The sequence below is a fragment of the Pipistrellus kuhlii genome, unplaced genomic scaffold (assembly GCF_014108245.1).
Source record: "Pipistrellus kuhlii isolate mPipKuh1 unplaced genomic scaffold, mPipKuh1.p scaffold_m20_p_4, whole genome shotgun sequence".
Taxonomy (NCBI): Eukaryota; Metazoa; Chordata; class Mammalia; order Chiroptera; family Vespertilionidae; genus Pipistrellus; species Pipistrellus kuhlii.
This window is the reverse complement of record NW_023425540.1, coordinates 27,521,338-27,541,073: the sequence shown is the minus strand read 5'-3', so window position 1 is coordinate 27,541,073 and position 19,736 is coordinate 27,521,338. Positions and strand designations below refer to the sequence as shown.

The 19,736-nt window shown below is 40.6% G+C and overlaps 1 pseudogene; it reads right to left on the bottom strand.

The window, feature by feature from the left end:
* Positions 1-853: 853 nt before the first annotated feature.
* LOC118703054 lies at positions 854-5,118 on the bottom strand (annotated as a pseudogene).
* Positions 5,119-19,736: the final 14,618 nt, after the last annotated feature.

Here is a 19,736-nt window from a genome sequence, read left to right as displayed (position 1 = left end):
TAAGAGATTTTTCTTTTAACTGCTGCACAGTATTCCATGGTATAAATGTACCACAGCTTTTTTATCCATTCATTTACTGATGGGCACTTGGGCTGTTTCCAGATCTTAGCTACTGTAAATTGTGTTGCTATGAACATAGAGATGCATAGATTCTTTCTGACTGATGTTTTGGGTTTCTTAAAGATACATTCCTAGAAGTAGGATTATTGGATCAAATGGCAGTTCCATATTTAATTTTTTGAGGAAACTCCATACTGTTTTTCATAATGGCTGCACCAGTCTGCATTCTCACCAGCAGCAAGCTAAGGTGCCTTTTTTTCCACATCCTTACCAGCACTTGTCGTTTGTTGATTTGTTGATGGTAGCCATTCTGACAAGTGTTAGATGCTCCCTCATTGTTATTTTAATTTTCATTTCTCTGATGATCGGTGACTTTGAACATTTTTTCATACATCTCTTGGCCATCTGTATGTCCACTTTGGAGAAGTGTCTATTTAGGTCCTTTTTCCATTTTTTAAATTGGATTTTTTTGTCTTCCTCTTGTTAAGTTGTATGAATTCCTTATGTATTTTGGATATTATTGAGTCTTTTTTTTTTTTTAAATGAGATATAAGTGTTTTCAATTATATTATAAAGCAACTTTCTTTTAAGGTGACAAAACATATGGCTATTGTGATTATTAATTTTTGTTGTTGTTGTTGTTGTTGTAAAAAGCTTTATAGTTTCATTTGGTCCAGAGGGCTCCATGGTGGTGAAGAGAATGGGTAGTAGTTTTGGGGAGAGGCTCAGGGAAAAGCCAGACACCAGGGGAATGCGGAGGGGCCCCTCAAAGGCCTCTGGACTTCAGAGGCTTCTACCGGAGCTTGAGGGTGAGCCTTTCAAAGAGATACTCGCCCGCCTAGCCTGGGGGCCAGCCAGCTTGCAGAGGTGAGCCAGGTGTCACCCATCTTCTTGATGAGTTTCACCGCCTCACCCAGGAAGTGGTTCTGCAGGAAGTCACAGAGCTGAGGGCCTGTGCAGGGGGCACTCAGGGCCTGCAGCTCTAAAAGGGCCTGGTTCAGGTTTCTCTCCAAGGCCCGGGTGGCTTCCATGGCGTCTTGAGTTTTGCCCACTCATCTTGGGAGGCTTCAGCATGCCCTGGAAGAGAATGCGGCCATCATGCTTGTTTTGTACCTTTAGAGTTAGAGATGCTTCTTCCAACTCTCGGAAGAAGTGTCCCACGCCCTTCAGAGACACATTGTCCAGGTCCAAACAGAAGCCCAGAGAGAGGTAGGTGTGGGCGGCCCGCAGATGCAGGTCTGCCAGGCAGTTGACCACAGCCTCCACCTCGGTGGAATAATTCTGGCGAATCTGGGAGTTCAGGGTTGTTTGACCTCAAGGAGTTAAGGGAGAAAAAACACATCGGGTGTGTTGGCTGGTCCTGGAAGTGGTTCTGAAGGTGGTGACTGGATAAGATGCAGGTGAGTGGCCAGAGGCTGGAAGAAGAGGCATCCCTGGGTCTGATCCATCCAAACACTGTTGAAGCAAGAGACAGATCGGGGACCGCCAAGGGCACTCCTGATTATTAATTTTTGATGTTTCATTTGAATCATGAACCTTAAAGTGTGATCTGATTTCCATGTTGGGCATTTGGTAGAGGAGTGGCATTTCCCAGTATCTTCATGCATGTGCTTCTGGAGAAGCCCAGAAACACATAGCCTGCATTTCATGGCATTGGGAGATTTCTCATCCTAGCTTTGTCATTAATGAGCTGTGTATCTTTGTGCATCACTTACCATCTCTCAGACTCACCTTCCAACTGAAATTGTCACTGGTCAAGCCCCAGCCATCTCCTCTGAACCCTAACCAGGCTGTGTCCATCAGCTTGCTGCTATAGATCACTTTCCAGCCAAAATGCTGACCTTGCACATAAGGATATTCTGCAGACTTATCCCCCTGACTACAAAGAGCAGACTGGCAGCCAATTAAAAAAATCATCTAGTGGTGCCAGTGAAATGCATATAACTTTTTTCTCATTGTCTAATTATCAATTTCAGCTGCTGGTTTTTACTTTTCTGTGGTTGTTTATACTTAATTTCCCTAGAACTAATTAATATAATAATTTTTGCAGCTATATTGACACTTACTATATGGAAGGCCATCTATTACAATAGAAGAGCAGACCATTCGATGGCTAGAATAATAAATTCATACACTGCCTATGAATTTTAATTTTATAATTTTACCTCCCAGAATAAGTAATTTGCTCAAGGACACACACTTAGTTGGTGGTAGAACTGCCATAATTTTGTAATTTATATTATTTTGCATGTATCTTATAATTTTATTTATACTATGTGCCAATCTCCCTGATAATATACTTTTGTTCAGGGCAGGCCTTTGTATCTTTATTTTTTGTTCCTACCATCTTACCTAGGGGTGAAAAATCAGATGATGATAATAAAAAAAAAAAAAATTTGAGTTCCTCCTTGGATACCCATGAGATTTTCCTCCCACTAGATCACATGCAAAAAATAAAGAGCATATTTATTATTTATTCGGCACATTATGCTTGAGGGACAACAGGTGCTGTATTGAACAAAGACCATAAAGACACAGTTCTGTGCTAAAGACACAGAGACCATAAGAGAAAACATACAAATGCTTGTAACGCAAGACAGAATGAAAGGAGATGCAATTGCATGACTAAAGCAAATCAGAGAAGGGCACTCTCACATGCTGTGGGAGAATGAGGGAAGGCTTCATGGAGGAGGTGATTTAACCTGAATTTCAGGGGTAATAATGAGGTAAAAGAGTGGGAGGCAAAGGAAACAATAGGAAATAGGAAGGTGAATCATCTTTGGAGAACTGCAAAGAGTTTTCTCTTGGGTGTGGTATATGAGGTGAAGTATACCTAAGAGGAGGGAAATGGAGCAAAGCAAAGGGTAAAAAGTCAGCTTTGTTGGTTCAGGCTCAGGACTTAGTACTTGGTTGGTCACATAGGACAGTGACAACATAGGTTATTCTGCAGTGGGAGGCGGGCTGGTTTTGAGGGGCAGGAGAAGGAGGCAGGCAGTGAGATAAGTCGGAAGGTGATTACAATTCAAGGAACAAGGTAGGGAGCAAGTCTACCACGTGGTGGCAGCAGAGATGAAAAGGAAGGGCAGTGTGACAGCCTCTGAATGACAATGTGGGGAATGCCAGAGCCAACAGAGCCAAAGTGGGGGGATGCCATTCACAGCAGGTATTTTTGTGCTTTACCACAACTTGTTAGAACTCTCTGCACAAACATCATCTCCTCATTAGACTGTGAGCTCCTAGAGGTCAGGGCCCCTGTCATCTTCCCCTAGTGAAACGAACGTGGCAGATGTTTGGTAAGTGCTTGCTGGGAAAGTGACTGGAAGTTAGACCTGGCTTGGTCATGGCGGCTGGGCTGTTGGTGTAAATAACATGTTTCTTTCGGGACACCATGGAATTTGGAGATGTGGTCTATTTCAGGATGCAGTTTCTGGGAGTAGATTACAGAAAGAACTGGAGAACAATCACAAGCGGATGTATGAGTGAAGGCAAAATAAAGAGGAGAGAGATGGTATACTTGAGTACAGAGGAAATGCAATGACTGCTTTTAAGACGTCTGGTGAGGTTGGAGAGAAAGTGCAGCGTGGCACCCACGGAGGAGACGAGAATGTGGAGGGAGGCCCAGACAGATGCAGAGGACGGGGCGGATCTGGGGGCTGGGTTAGCTGGTGGAAGCTGGAGGGTGGGGAAGCAGCGAGGAGTTGCACATACAGGCTCTGGAACCACACTGCTCAAGTTCAAACACTAGTTCTCCTACTGAGTCATTATGCGGTTTCAGTGATTTCACTTTCTCCTGCCTTCATTTCCTCTACTGTGAGAGGAGGTTAGTAGTGTGTACAATGTGTGTACGTGCACAGCACTCGGAGCAGAGCCTGGATTGCAGTGAGCACTCTGTAAACATTAATTACTCTCTTCTTATTGGAACCCACCGTGACCACTTTGTAAGCGTTATCCCACTTAATCCTTAATCACCGTGTATGTGGGTGTTATCTTCTTTCCACGAATGAGGAAACCAGTGCAAGAGGTTTCATAACTTGCTCAGATCCACACAGCCTTTAAGGCTGGGTTCTCCCCCAAGGCATCTGGCACCCAGCTCAGGCACTTCCCCCGGTAACAAGCTGCGGAAGCGCTAGGTAGCTATGGCCAGACCACTGTGAACAATTCAGATTTAGGTAATATCCGGGAGCCGCGGTAGACCTTGGAGCAGGGGGATGATGTGAATCAGTTTGCTGGGGAGACTCATCTGGCAGAGTCATGAAAGAAGCCAGGCTCTAAGGAAATATTGATACCGTGAACAGTGATGAGGAAGTTGGGAGGGGAGTGACGTCAGTACTGGTCCTTTAAGCAAGGTGCCTGTACGGAACCAGCTCAGAGATTGGTGTCTGCACCAAAGTGGGGCGCTTGGTTATTTTTGGTGGCAGTTTGGTTCTGATGGGAACACCCTGGGTATCCCTTCACTGTCAATGCCTCTCCGCTCTCCTCCTTCCTTTAGGAAGGAAGCTGCCCGAGAGTTCCTTTCTTCAGGGGGTGGGCTGTTTACTGCACACACCTGGCAAATCGGCACGTTAGCTCCTTTCAGAAAGCGGGGTAACACTGTCCCACAATAGTACTCATCCACAAAGGTGCAGGGATTTGCTCTGGGGGAGCTGGGAAAATCAGTTCTGCTAACTTCTCATTTTCTATTTTGGGCCTCTGAGCAGAACTTCCCATTCGAGGGGGAGCAAGCAGAAAACACAAAGCTGGAATTTTCTGCTGAAGTTGATCCACCGAGGGGAAAAAAGTAAGTTCAAGGCCTGAGGTGTTTGTCTCACCCACTCTGGATGTTTGTCCTTCAGCTGCCCTTGTCTGTATCCTCCTGGGACCGACACGAGGAAAGCCTTTTGGTCTTTTGCTGCAGGTCAGTCCCAGCACTTTGGTGCAGAGCCCCGGGCTCCTAACACGCTGCGTTGTGCAGGCTGAGCTCTGGACGGAGTTGGGCAGTGTAGTGGCTTCCCCTAGGAAAGTGCCTAAGAATATTGGACTCTGATTACCTTCTTTAGGGTTCCTGTCTGAACATTTCATTTTACCTGCTAGCGTAAAATGCCGAGGGAGGCAGATATTTTTAGTTTTTTTCCCCTTCCCCCCTTTCTCTGTCTATAATTCAAAATTATGTTCACTTTCATGATCTCATGTGTTTCCTTCATAGCACCCTGTGAGGTGACTGTTGCAATCTCCATTTTGCAGAAGATGAAACTGAGGTTTTAGTGAATTAGTGACTCGGCCAGGCTTTCAGTCAATCCTTTCTCTTCCGTCTTCGGGTCTACTGTGTTTTCTTTTTCCCAACAACGCCTGCATTTCTGGTGGAGGTTGTCCTGGGCAGGATGCCGACAGAAAGGACAGGCAATCCTAGCTGGGCTGGGAAACCTGAGAAGAGCTCATCCAGCATAGAACTGTGTCCCCTGCTTAATAAAATAGAGAATGTTAACTAAACGCATTGCCATGCAATTCTTCAAGCATGTGGGCTTTTTTTTTTTTTTTTTTTTTTTTTTTTTGTGTGTGTGTGTGTGTGTGTGTGTGTGTGTGTGTGAGACAAATGTTAGGATGATGTGACTGGGGGAGTCATTCACTGTGTGTAAGGAGCGTAACTAAAAAAGTCATGTGTGGGCCTCGTGGTAGTTCATACCCGTTCTCCAGTGACGTGAGTTTTCCATTGGCAGTTGAGCTGAGGATGGTAGCAGCTGTTCCCCGAATCTTGGCGAGGCAAATGGGGGTTGGGAAATCAGTTGTGGTTGGGATCAATGATGAGAATCTGGACTTTAACATTGACTTAGGTCGGAGGCAGAAAAATGGGATTGGAATTAGTGGCTGCTTAGAAGACGCTGGTGAGGGGACTCTGCTTCTTAGGAATGAGAGAGAGTTAGGGCAGGGGATGGGGGTGAGGCCCATGGGAGCCTGGGCTATCTGTCTTCCCTGATGCATCTGTAGAATGACTCCACTGTGCCAGAGCTTCTGGGGGGTCCCTTTGATTTCAGAACCATACAGTAACCAAGATGTCCTGTTAGACAGTGAACCCCAAGGGGCCCTCAGGCTGGCAGGTGCTTTCCTGCCAGTCAGTGGGTGAGCAGTCCCTGAGCCAGGAGATCCTCTCTGTTCCTGAATCAAGCCCCTCCCTCCTTGGCCCAAAGCAGAAGTGGCTGGGAGGGTGGTGATCTGGGCCCTGGCCCCGGGGCCCTGCTTCATGTTGCCGTGAGACCTGACTATTCTCTTTCTGGACTCAAATGACGCGAAGATAATGAAGGGAAGTCAAATATTGTGGCAAGGAGGGGCTGGCAAACATGGCACGGCCAGCAGAAGTCTCGCTGGAGGGAGCCGGATACTGAGAGAGAGAAGAGGATTCTGAGATTTGGGAAGGAATCTCAAAAGTCTCAGTCTGAAGGCAAAGGATTACACAAAGAAAGAGCACACTCAGGCAAGAATCTGGTCTAGAGGTGGGCTTCGTGTTCCAAGTAACTGGTTGACAGAAATGGGCTGTGGTGAGTCACAGGGGGGCCTGGAGATAGAGAACTAAGGAGGCGATAAAGAACTCAGTCTTGCCATGGACCAGAGGTTGTCTGTCTGTCTGTCTGTCTGGCTGGCATGGTAATGCAGAGAGGGCTTCTATCCCTACACATGGCACCCACAGAGCCAAGCGATATGTTCTTAAGAAGCCTGAGACAGAATTTGAAAACTGAATTGTTTTGAAGACATGAGAGAATATCACCACATCTAGAAGACTCACAGCGTTTGAAAAGCAAAGACTCATTTTAGGAAGCAGACACTCAATGGCTGGGTTGAATCTCTGGATTTTAATACACTTGCTCAGAGTAGGATTCAGTATTTCGCCCTTCCAGTGCAAGGGGAACGTTCTCCTCTTACATATATGGCATGCAAAGCTCGTAACTAAGCCTTGTAATTAATGATTTCCCAGGCACATTTACGTCTGACGTACTAAAGGTTGGGGAAAACCATTTCACAGAACCCAATTTAAACAAGACGCAAAAGTTATTTTCTTCAAGGAGCTGTTCTTTCTCAGGAAAATGCCTTCTGCTGCAGCACTTTTGGAGAGAGTTAACCAAAGGACAAACCCATCAACAGAGACACTCAGCTCCAAGTCTGGCTTTTGAAAAAACGGACATTATTCTTTTTTTCTAAACAGGACGCTGTGAGCTTCGTCATGTACACTATGAAAATAATTGGTGTGTGTTAGGACGCCTTGTGCCAGATTTCTTGCTTGTTGAAAGGTGATTGGATTCAAACCAGCATAGTTAAAGGTCAACTGGTTGTTCTTAAACAGTGCAGAATTTTAACTCTTACATGATCATGGCTTTTAGCCAAATGGCCATTTTAGGAAGGAGGAAAGGCTGCGTACTGCGTTTTATTATTTTCTGACCTTTTTGTCCTTCAAATTTTTAAAAAGTTCTCAGGGCTTTCTTGTGGATGAAAAGGATCTGAGAAATGAGTTCTCAGCTGGCTTTTGGAAATGGGTGGGAGCAGAAACTTAGTTCTTTTTAAACGAGGAAATTTAGGTCAGGGCTCTGACGGGACAGTGCACATCACACCAGCAAGATCTAAATGTCAGGCGAAACGGTCTCTTTGTAATAAGTACTTCAGATTTCCTAGCAAGAGCTGGTAATAGCCCTCTGCTTCCTTCGTTTCTCTTTTCCTTTTAGTAATCTATATATTTTTTTCTTTGAAAAGCAGTATAGAACCATCAATATTTAGCCCAGCTGTTTGATGTTTGTTTCTGAAGTGGGTACTTCACTGGCTTCGGGATTTGATGACTTTTGCCCCCTGGTGATTTTGAATGCATGTGTTAAGTGGCTTATTTTGTTGACCTTCATACCTTTTGTCTACTAGCCTTTTTGCTGTGTTTCCCAAAGATAAGGTAGGGGACTGACCAGTCTCAAGTAAGTATGATGAATTTTAGCCATCAAATACTAAGGCTTCTTGTGTCCTGATGAGTCCCTAGAAACTTTGCAACATTTTATTATGGGGACTCCAGTCTGGAAGTTATAAAAACAGTATCTTCCATCAGGAGAAATTGCTCTGAGATTGACATTGGCCATCTTCACAAATCCCACACTGAAGTGGACAGGTTGGAATACAAGCACCTATCTACCTTGAGTATGTTTGAACTCTCATGGTTCTAACTGAAGGCAAACGAACGTTATCCTAAAGAATCACAGGCCAAAACCAGTTTGGCTCAGTGGATAGAGCGTTGGCCTGTAGACTGAAAGATCCCGGGTTCGATTCCAGTCAAGGGCATGTACCTTGGTTGTGGGCACGTTCCCCCAATGGGGGGCATGCAGGAGGCAGCTGATCGATGTTTCTCTCTCATTGATGTTTCTAACTCTCTATCCCTCTCTCTTCCTCTTTTTTTTTCTTTCTTTTTTATTTTTTTAAATTAATTAATTTATTTTTTTTCATATTTTAATGATTTTTTTTGCCCCCCTCCCTCCCACATATCCCCTCCCTCCCCAGAGTTTTATGTCCATTGGTTGTACTTATATGCATGTATACAAGTCCTTCGGTTGATCTATTATCTCCCCCAGATCCTCCTCCCCTCCCCGCTGTACTTTGACAATCTGCTTGTTGCTTTACTGTCTCTATATCTATCTTTTGGTTCATCAGTTTATAATGATCTTTATTATCCACAAATGAGTGGAGTCATGTGGTGTTTCTCTTTCATTGATTGACTTATTTCACTCAGCATGATGTTCTCCAATTCCATCCAGGTTGCTGCAAATGATGAGAATTCCTTCTTTTTTATGGCAGCATAGTATTCCATTGTGTAGATGTACCATAGTTTTTGGATCCAATCATCTGCTGATGGGCACCTAGGCTGTTTCCAAATTCTGGCTATTGTAGATTGTGCTGCTATGAACATAGGGGTGCATATATCCTTTCTGATTGGTGTTTCTAGTTTCTTGGGATATATTCCTAGGAGTGGGATTACTGGGTCAAATGGGAGTTCCATTTTCAGTTTTTTGAGGAAATTCCACACTGTTCTCCACAGTGGTTGCACCAGTCTGCATTCCCACCAGCAGTGCACGAGGGTTCCTTTTTCTCCGCAACCTCGCCAACACTTGTCGTTTGTCGATTTGTTGATGTTGGCCATTCTGACAGGTGTGAGATGGTACCGCATTGTTGTTTTGATTTGCATCTCTTGTATAATTAGTGACTTTGAACATGTTTTCATGTGCCTTTTGGCCTTCTTTCTGTCTTCTTTTGAAAATATTCTATTTAGGTCCATTGCCCATTTCTTAATTGGATCATTCATCTTCCTTTTATTTAGTTGTATCAGCTGTCTGTAGATGTTAGAGATTAAACCTTTATCAGTGGTGTTATTTGCAAATATGTTCTCCCACACCGTGGGCTTTCTTGTTGTTTTGTTGATGGTTTCTTTTGCTGTAAAAAAGCTTTTTATTTTGATGTAGTCCCATTTGTTTATTTTCTCTTTAGCTTCCATTGCCCTAGGGGCAGTATCAGTGAAGAAGTTCTTTTGGCATACGTCTGAGATTTTGCTGCCTGTGGATGCTTCTAGTATTTTTATGGTTTCCCGTCTGATGTTTAAGTCCTGTATCCATTTTGAGTTTATTTTTGTGTATGGTGTAAGTTGGTGATCTAGTTTCATTCTTTTGCATGTGTCTACCCAATTTTCCCAACACCATTTATTGAAGAAACTGTCTTGACTCCATTGTATATTCGTGCCTCCTTTGTCAAATATTAATTGAGCATACTGATTTGGGTTGATATCTGGGTTCTCGATTCTATTCCATTGATCTATATGTCTGTTCTTGTGCCAGTACCAGGCTGTTTTGAGAACAGTGGCTTTGTAATACAGTTTGAAGTCCGGTATTGAGATCCCTCCTACTTTACCCTTCTTTCTCAGGATTGCTGTGGCTATTCGGAGTCTTTTATTGTTCCAAATGAACTTTTGGAGAGTTCTTTCTAGGTCAGTGAAATATGCCCTTGGTATTTTAATGGGGAGTGCATTGAACCTATAGATTGCTTTAGGAAGTATGGACATTTTGATGATGTTGATTCTACCAATCCATGAGCATGGTATATTCTTCCATCTCCTTACATCATCCTCTATCTCTTTTTTCAATGTCATGTAATTTTCTGCATATAGATCCTTTACTTCCTTAGTTAAATTTATTCCTAGGTATCTTAATTTTTTTCTCTCTTCCTCTTTGTAAAAAAAAAAAAATAAATAAAAATATATTAAAAAAAAAAAAAAGAATCACGGGCTACCTACCAACCACTTTATCAAGAAGTTAATTCTATATTCTCTTCTTTTTTGGATGACTTCACAGTTTGCTTTTAGTTCTATCCTTTCTATATTCACCACAACTTTTTAGCTGTGAAACTGTGTGCTAGTTGTTTAAAAACTTCATGTTTCATCTGCCTGATCTGCAAAATGGGGACAGCATTACTTACCTCAGGGTTAGCATGAAAATGAAATGAGTTGAATCATATAAAATGCTTGGAACAAAGCCTGGCACAAATTCTTTGTTTAAAATTTTAGGTTTTTTTTCTTTTTTCTCCCCCCCCCACCCCCGATATGGATATTGCTGCCATTTATATTTGCATGGAATGTATTTTTCCATATCTTCACTTCCAGTCTGTATGTGTCTTTCTATTTGAAGTCAGTCTCTTGTAAGCAGCATATAGATGAATCTTATTTTTTTGGTTCATTCAGCCATCCTGTCATTTTATAAAGAGCATTTAATGCATTTATACTTAGTAAGTACCCGGTGATATAATATGCAATGCAACTAGAATCCTGTTGAAAATAGTTTCCATAGCATAGTTTTCGAATATTTTTTACTGCAATCAATAATGGGAAAAAGATAGTCTCTGTATACATGTACTTATATTTGCGTGTGGATATATATGTGTGTAGCTTAAGCTAGTTCTATTTTTATGTAACACAAAATTTACAAATCCTTAGTATAATTTTTAAAAATATCTGCACATCAAGTATTTGATTACTTAACCTAAGTATCTTTGTTTAATATGAAGACTAAATAAAGGGCAGTCTAGGATTATTGAAACATATTCTAGATAGTATTTTTATAATCGTCCAAAAGAGAGAGGGAGAATAAAGTATATGTAAGCTTAGGTTAAAGGAAGTAATGTAAAAGTATGCAAATATAATGAAAAAAAGCACATATGCATGTCCTTGTTCGAACTTGACTTTCACAGTCTCAGAGTATAGTTTATTTTCTAAGAAACATATAATATTCCATATCCATTTCATTTATGAAGTTAGTCCAAAAGAGTCTTCCTTGTACTGTATTAGATTTCCTGATCATATACAGTTTTCTTTTTACAAAGTTGTTGGTTAGCTGTGTTTCATTGAGTAGTTTTGCTTTTGGATATTGGTTTTTGGAGAAATAAATGTGATACTTTCCTCTTGAGGTTATGGGTCTGTGACTATGCTATCTGACGTAAAGCTATTTTTTTTTTTTCACCTAGAAAAGTATTTTGGCTGCAATATTAAATTCTTTAGCATTAATATAGTGCTTGAAATATGAACTGAACTCTTTAAGATTCCTTTTCCTATATTAAAATCTACCACATTATAATGTAACAGTAAAAAATATGGGTTTTAGAGCAAAAGAAATCTGGGCTAAGTTGTAGCTCTATTACCAGTTGTGTATCTTTGTAAAAATAACTCCAACTCGTCAAGCCTAAGTCTTATTATCTTAGTCTTATTTATCTCTTTTGAGATAAATTTGTACCTTTCAATTCTGTCTTAAGAATAAATTAAATGGAAAATGAGTTAGTATTATGACATATATGATAGTCATAATAAACATAATTAATTAAAACATTCCTACAGTGTAGTGTTGCCTGCTAACTTCATCCATAGAATAATTTATTGTATGATATCTGGTAGGAGAATAGTTTCTTATGAAATAAATAATTAAAAATAACAGCACTTTTTTCTTTGAAGTTTATGAAGGTGTATATTTGGTGAACATGTGAACCAATGGCAAATAAATTCTGTATTCTCATTTTAACAAGTGTGGTGGTTAATTTTATGTGTCAACTTTATTGGATCACAAGGTGTCCAGATATTTGGTTAAACATTATTTCTGGATGTGTCTGTAAGGATGTTTCTAGACAAGATTAACATTGGAATTTGTAGGCTGAATAAAGTGGATCTCTCCGCCCGCCATTCCCCCTCCTCCCCCAATGAGAGTGGGCATCATTCAGTATGTTGAGGTCCTGATTAGAACAAAAAGGTGCAAGAAGGGAGAATCAACCCTCTCTGCCTGACTGCTGAGCTGAAACATCAGTTTTATGCCCTTGGCTGGGACTTACACTCAGAATTATATCAACAGCATTCCTGCGCCTCCAGCTGTGTGTGTGTACCTGCAGATATCTACTATATAAATATCGTCTATTGATTCTGCTCCCCTGAAGAATCCTGACTAGTACAATAAGCATTATTGAGTCTCTTACAAAGCAGTGTTCTGCCTTCTTGTTTCAGCTTTCATACTGTAAATAAGTATCCTTTTCTTGGTATATTTAGTGCTGCACTTTTTGTATTTCTGTGTTTCTGGATGGTGAGTTTGCTGTGTAAAATGGCCCCCAACTATAGTGCTCAAGTGTTGCCTCTAGTGTTCCTAAGCACAAGAAGGCAGGGATGTGCCTCAGGGAGAAAAATACATGTGTTAGATAAGCTTGGCTCAGGCATGAGTTACAGAGCTGTTGGCCATGAGTTCCATGTTAATGAATTGATAATATGTATTAAATAAGGTATCTTTAAACAGAAACACCGAAATCCACAAGAACCTAACCCTGTATTTCCCCAGGGGCAATGAGTTCACTAATTCATTGTGCTGAGTGACTTAGTAGAACATAAGTACTATGACTACTAACAATGAAAAGTTGGCTAATGATTATGCATATTTAGAGATTTTTATAGCATTATCGTCAACCAAAACAAAACAAAACAAAACAAAACAAAACTAGTTTTATTTAATTTTAGAAGATACTCTATTTTGTTTGTTTGTTTAGGTTGATTTACTTTAGCAGACATTTACTGGTGAATGTGTCAAGATAGACACAGTTTATACCCTGAAGGAGCTCCCAAGCTGCCATGGAACACAATGAGATCTGTGTAATCAGCGGTATTGACATTAATTCTTATTCCTGGAACAGATGCCAAATAGAGTTGAGAAAGTCCTGGCTGTTCCTGAATACGTCAGAGAACTCAGCCTACGTACAAGAAGTAATCTCGGGATGTCCCCGAAGCAGTATCCACAACATGTCCTTAAAGGTTGACATTATCATAGGGCTCCAGGGTTTTGCAGCTGGAAGGGATTCTGGAGGCTAGCACGTTCAAGTCCTAAGTATGTTTAGATGTTGAGCTAGAATCAGAAACCAAGTCCCATGTCTCAAGTTGAGTCCTTTCCCACTAAATCATGTATGTAGTTATCGGGCTCTAGGCCTACAAATTCCACTAAGGTCTGATGTTTAGAGGTCAGTGTGAGGTTGTCTAAGGATGCGCGCCAAGAGCCTCATTGATTCCATCTGATTTTCAAAGGAGCTCATGATTCTAAAAAAGTGTAAGTATTCTGTGCATCTTCAGAAATTGACTTTGTAAACAGTAAATAGTAAACTGGATTATGGTTAATAGTGCCTTTGACATTGTATTTTATACCTCTATCAACTTAGTAGAGGACTTTAAAAAAAATGCTCATTATTGACTAGGGTGTGGTGAAAGAAACCTATCCCCACTGTTAGTGGAAGTATAAGTTGGAACAAAATTTCTAAAAAAAACAAAACTAACAGTTAGCACCTTTTGAACCAAGTACCAAATTTGCCTTTCAACATTCTATTCTAAGGAAGTAATTGGAAACTAGGATAAAAATTATGTGCGAAGATATTTATAGCATTATTCTTCAGATTATAAAAACTAAGAATCGAAGTGAATGGCTAAAAGCTGTTTTAAAAATGACTTAATAGAATGAAAAACTGACTATGATAAGACATGATGTGAAGAAAATCACCACATACACACTCTAATCACAAGTTATATATGTGTGACCAGAAGAATATACATTAACAGAGGTTATCTTTTGGCAATGGGACTATAAGTGTTTCTTTTTCTTTCTTTTGTTTTGTATTTTTCATATTCTTTATTTATTTTTCTTTCTTTATTTATTTAAAATATATTTTATTGATTTTTTACAGAGAGGAAGAGAGAGGGATACAGAGTCAGAAACATCGATGAGAGAGAATCATCGATCAGCTGCCTCCTGCACACCCCCTACCGGGGATGTGCCGGCAACCTATGTACATGCCCTTGACCGGAATCGAACCCGGGACCTTTCAGTCCCCAAGCCGACGCTCTATCCATTGAGCCAAACTGGTCTCGGCTGTATTTTTTATATTCTTTAAATGTGAAAAATTTTATTTTTATAATTGGAAAAAAATGTTAAATAACATTTTATCCCACTTAAACTATGATTTACTAAAGGGCAGTCTTAGTTTCTACATTTTAAAATGTCTCCTCACTTGTTTTGGCTGAAAGGTAAAATGCAAAATTTGACTTGTTCAGTGACTGGCCCCTTTTCTTCCTATGATGTCATTTCTGCTTAAACCTTTGTATTCAGCCCCCTTGCCAACCGTGGCCTCTCTTCTCTCCTTTACCCTTTGTTCTCTCGCTGATCTTTTAATTATTTTAAAATTAAATCCTGCCTGCTTTTCTTTGGCACCGTTAGCCCTTTTCTCCCCTTAGCTGTTAGGGTTATCATGTGCACTATACATTTTCGGAGAGTCATCCCATCTCCTTCATTCTTCCTAGTCTCTTTACTCTGGTTTTCTATTTTGGAAGGCAGAAGAAGCATTTATGGAACAGCCTCTTCCAAACCTCAGAGCCTTGGTAGTACTTTTGTGTGAATTTAAATTATTTATTTATTTATTTATTTATTTATTTATTTATTTATTTATTTTGGGGGGTTTTCCACAACCATTTCCTCACTATATCAGGGGCAAGTGTGTACGTGTATGTACACAGGTGTGCATAAGTGTGTGTTCACATATGTGAGAGTATGTGCATGTGTGTGAATGCATGTTCTGTTCTTCCAGGTCAGGAGCAGTGTTATTTCCTTGAGTATTGCTGGCCTTTTTCCACTTAGAGACCTTTCGGAGCTTGACACCTGGGCTCAGACTGTATGCGAAGGAGGGGGATGCTCTGATCCACTCTGCTACCAGCAGCCTGGTGTCCATATTTGAAAGCTCTGACCAAGATGATACAAGCTGGATTGGCTCTGTGGGCTCTCCAGGTGCTGCCAGGCTGGTTCAGAGCCAGGTGGGGCGACTTTCAACCTCTCCTGAAGCCTGACAACTAGCAAAGAGATACACATATGACACAGGATGGTGGAACTCGATTTATGTATGTGTGAATGCAGGACTGAATTAAAATGACTTCTCAAGGAAGAAGCTGAAGACCAAATAGGAAGACTTTACAATCGAATCAAAAATCAAGGCCAGGATTTATAGGATGAACATTTCTATGTAAATTGGAATTCAAAGTAGATATTTGTCACTGAAGTTCTGTGCTTATTTTATTTCTATAATCTAAGGTTGGCTTTGAAGTTTGCTCCAGGGTAGATCCATTAGCATTGAGCCTTGAACATTTGCCTGATAAATCAAGCCTGTGATGAAAAGCACCAGGGAAATGTGCCACTGGCTGGCAGCATGCAAACACCCGAGGCTGTATCGCAGAGTGTTCAGTTCAGTGTCTCCTAGTGGAGGGAAATGTACCTTGATGTGCCTCCTGGGGCTGAGAACTCTCCATTCTCCATCCAAACACCGATCTGGGTAGAGAAATGGATAGCCAGTGAGACGGATGCTTTACCCAATGTCATTAAAAAAAAAAAAAAATCCAGAGTCACAAGATGTCCCCTCAAGTTTCTCATTGTGTGGCTTGTCACTCTGACTGGCTCTGGGCTTAGATTTTATTAAATTTCTTGATTGGAAATAGCATGCACATTGTACAAGATTCCTGTTGAGAGTAGAGGGTGATGAATAATGCTAATGCCATAAGTGGTCCTAGCTATGCATGATTAGCCTTTGCAAGTACGTAATGCGAGAAAGCTGAACTCCCCCACCCCCCACCCCGCTGCCTCAGTCTCCCCTCTTACAGCACTTTCTTCCATGTTTCTCCTCCCAGTTATCAAATACCCCTTTATGAGAAGGGCTAGGTTGCAGGAAGGATCCATCAGGGACACTCTTGTGCAAATGTAAAATTTCTATTCTATTCTATTCAGACATATGAATTTGACATTACATCCTTCATTTTGGAATAAAATGCATGTTTTCTACAAATAGACAGGTGATGCATGTCATGCTTTTGTTGGGGAGGGCTGGTGTAGGGAGCTCTCCTATTGGCAGCCCACGTTTCAAACCCTGTCTCAAGAACACAGTTAGGGCCCTAGCCAGTTTGGCTCAGTGGATAAAGTGTCGGCCCTTGGATAAAGGTTGTGGGTTTGATCTCGGTCGAGGCATTAGTGGGAGGCAACCAATTAATGTGTCTCTCTCATATTGATGTTTCTCTCTCCCTCTTTCCCTCCCTCCCTCTAAAAATGAGTGGAAAAATATCCCTGGATAAGGATTAACAAACAAACAAACAAACAACACAGTTAGGTACAAATTCTTGTGGTATTGGAAGACTGCCTTTTCATTTAAAAGCATTCCCTCCTACCCTCTTTATTTTCTTACCAGGTTGAATTTTAATTTTCAAGTACAAGTCATCGCATCAACTTTAATGTTCAATAAATTTGAAAAAGAAGGTGCAGCCTGCTGGAAAAGATGGTGGAAACAATTCATTCCAGGCTTGGAGTGCACTGAGGTTGATCAGCTGTAACAGATTCAGACTGAACTGAGATCATTAGGTGTGGCGTCCCCATTTCAGCGTGGAGGAGGCTGTTCTGTAACTTGATCTTTTTCGCAGCTAGAAGGAAACGAAGGGGCAATCTAGAGCAGTGGTGAGGGCTGGCATAAAGTCTCCAGGCGGCCACGCTTCACCTCATACCTAAAACAGCAGATGCCCTGGACTGCTTTTAACAAAATGTTGGCTTGTTCATGCCATGCTAAAAATAAATACTGAAAAATACCTGAAAAACTTGATAGAACTAGATAAACAGGCTGTGGTTATTCAAAAGCAATATGCAAGATAATGGAGGTAAAACACACACACACACACACACACACACACACACACCAGAACAAAAAACTGTATAAAGTAAGACATATTAGAGCTTTCCTAAGTTCCAAAGCAGCTTTTGATTAATATTTAGAACAGAAACAGGAAAGGCATCAGAAAACTGGATCTCCCTAGGAGACTGCAAAAGGCTATAGAAATGTATTTAATGACATTGGTGGGTCAGATGGAATATCCTTTACCCCTTAGATTTCTCATCCCTTTCCTTTCCCTTTTGAAATTCACCTTCAAAAAACCTTAACAGGGTTGCATTTACCCAGCCATCACAACTTGCTCCACTGTTTAAACTCAGGTTATCCACACGTCTTATAGATGTCTCCTCGAGTTTCTCATTGTCACTCTGATCAGCTCTAAGCTTAGGAAGGTAAAGTGACATGTCTTTCTTATCTTTGGAATTTCCCCTGGAGTTATGGTATAATGATTGTGTCTTCAGACTGTGTCTAATGAATGTTGTCTAACTCACTAGGTGCTTCCAGATGAAGAAAAAATATTTAATAGAAAGATACCCAACTTTGCTCCTATTTTTAATGTTTATGTGCCATATTCTGAAAATCTGTAAAGACCAGACAAGATAAAAACTAGAGGAACAAAACATAGATACAGTGGTGAGAATGCAAATGTCTCCTTTTCCCCCAATTGACCCTTGCCCAGCCATTCGAACCCGTGCAAACCTCACTGCCCCAGGGTCTGTGTCCATTGGTTATGCTAATATGTATTCATACAAGCCTTTTGGTTGCTCTCTGACTCTCTCTTCCCCTACCATTTGTCTCTGGATCTATTCTTGTTCATCAAATTATGTTGATCATTATATCCTACATGTAAGTGAGATCATATGATATTTATCTTTCTCTGACTGGCTTATTTTGCTTAGCATAATGCTCTCCAATTTCATCCATGCTGTTGCAGATGGTCAAAGTTCCTTCTTTTTTATACCGGCATAGTATTCCATTGTGTAGATGTACCACAGAACTTCACATTTCTTTAGCACCTGATTCTCTGAAAGTACTTTCATGTAATAAAGACCAGAGGGACAAAGAAAGGAATAGAAATAAATGCAAGAAATACTAAAGCAATGCCGAGAAAAGAAAAGCAAAAGTATAAAAGAAAGGCAAATAAAATAAAGCCAAGAACGAAAAAATAGGAGGAGAATTTGCTAACAACTTGGAACAGTTGTTGGCTGAATTACACACTGTGTAGTGTTAAATATATATTTACAACATTAGTGTTCTTTTAATAAGTAGAGTTCGCTGTCTGTAGAGCACAGCCCGTGTTCACTTGTTTTCTACCTGGTAGTGGGGGAGGGAGTGTCCTGGGTTTTCTAACTCTTTCTCCCTGTTTTCATTCTCTAGGGTTTATGTTGATACTAGTGTGGCTATTGATACATACATTCTATCTATATCATCAAAAAGATATGGAGTTGTGAGCGATAATGAATGTTAATAGCTTATTTCAGGGATTTTACAGAAGCTCATTTAGGCTTGCTGCAGAAAGCACCATTGATTTTTGTTTTTATTGTAAGGTTCTGAAAATTTCTGAACCTTAGGCAGCAGGTCTCAAGTTATTATCAATAAGGCTAAATGTAGTAACATCTATTATAAAGAGGTTCCAAGAAGAAGACATCCCAACTATGTTCTAGAACTGAATAAGTGCAGGTAAAAAAGTTTTGCTTGTCACATGTCACAGGCCCTAAAGGGACCTTTATTCCTTCTTTGGAAGGATAAGCTTATAGATGACATTTAAACAAGGTGACCTCCAGCAGCACTCTTGAGGTGGCAAACTTTTCTTTGGGTCAGTTTTGTTCAGAAATTGTATTCATTAGTTGAAGGGCAGGTGACCCATATCAAAATACCAGGATTAATGAAAAAATTTTTTTGATTGAGCATACAAAATAGTCATAGTGATTTAGGTTTGAAACTAAATTTCTCCTCTCTGAATACGGAGGCATAGATGGAATAAAAAAGGTTATTGTGTTTAACATCCTGTGCCTACAGATGTGGAGCCATCTACAACATGATCTTATGTCATCATCAGGTCACCCTCTGCACTAGTAGTGTCTTGAGAAACCGGAAGGGCTTTAAGCATCTCAGTCAGACTCTTTCGAGGTGCTCCTTCATTGCCTATAACGGTTGAATCTCTGTAAATGTTTACAATATTTTTTTCCAATTGCTTCATCTTTTTCAAGATCTTCAAGGAAATCTTGGTATTGCCTTTCATCATCTGTATCCATGATTTCTGTATCTCTTGCAAGCTCTTAGTTTCCAGTTTCTCTGATGCTAATATTTGGTATGGTTATAGGTCTTCTTGATTAATATCACATCTGGGATTCTATTTGAGTTCGTTTTGTGGACATACCAATCATTTAAGTTATAGTTTTCCAAATAAAACTCCAACACCAGGACTCTAGGATTCAGAA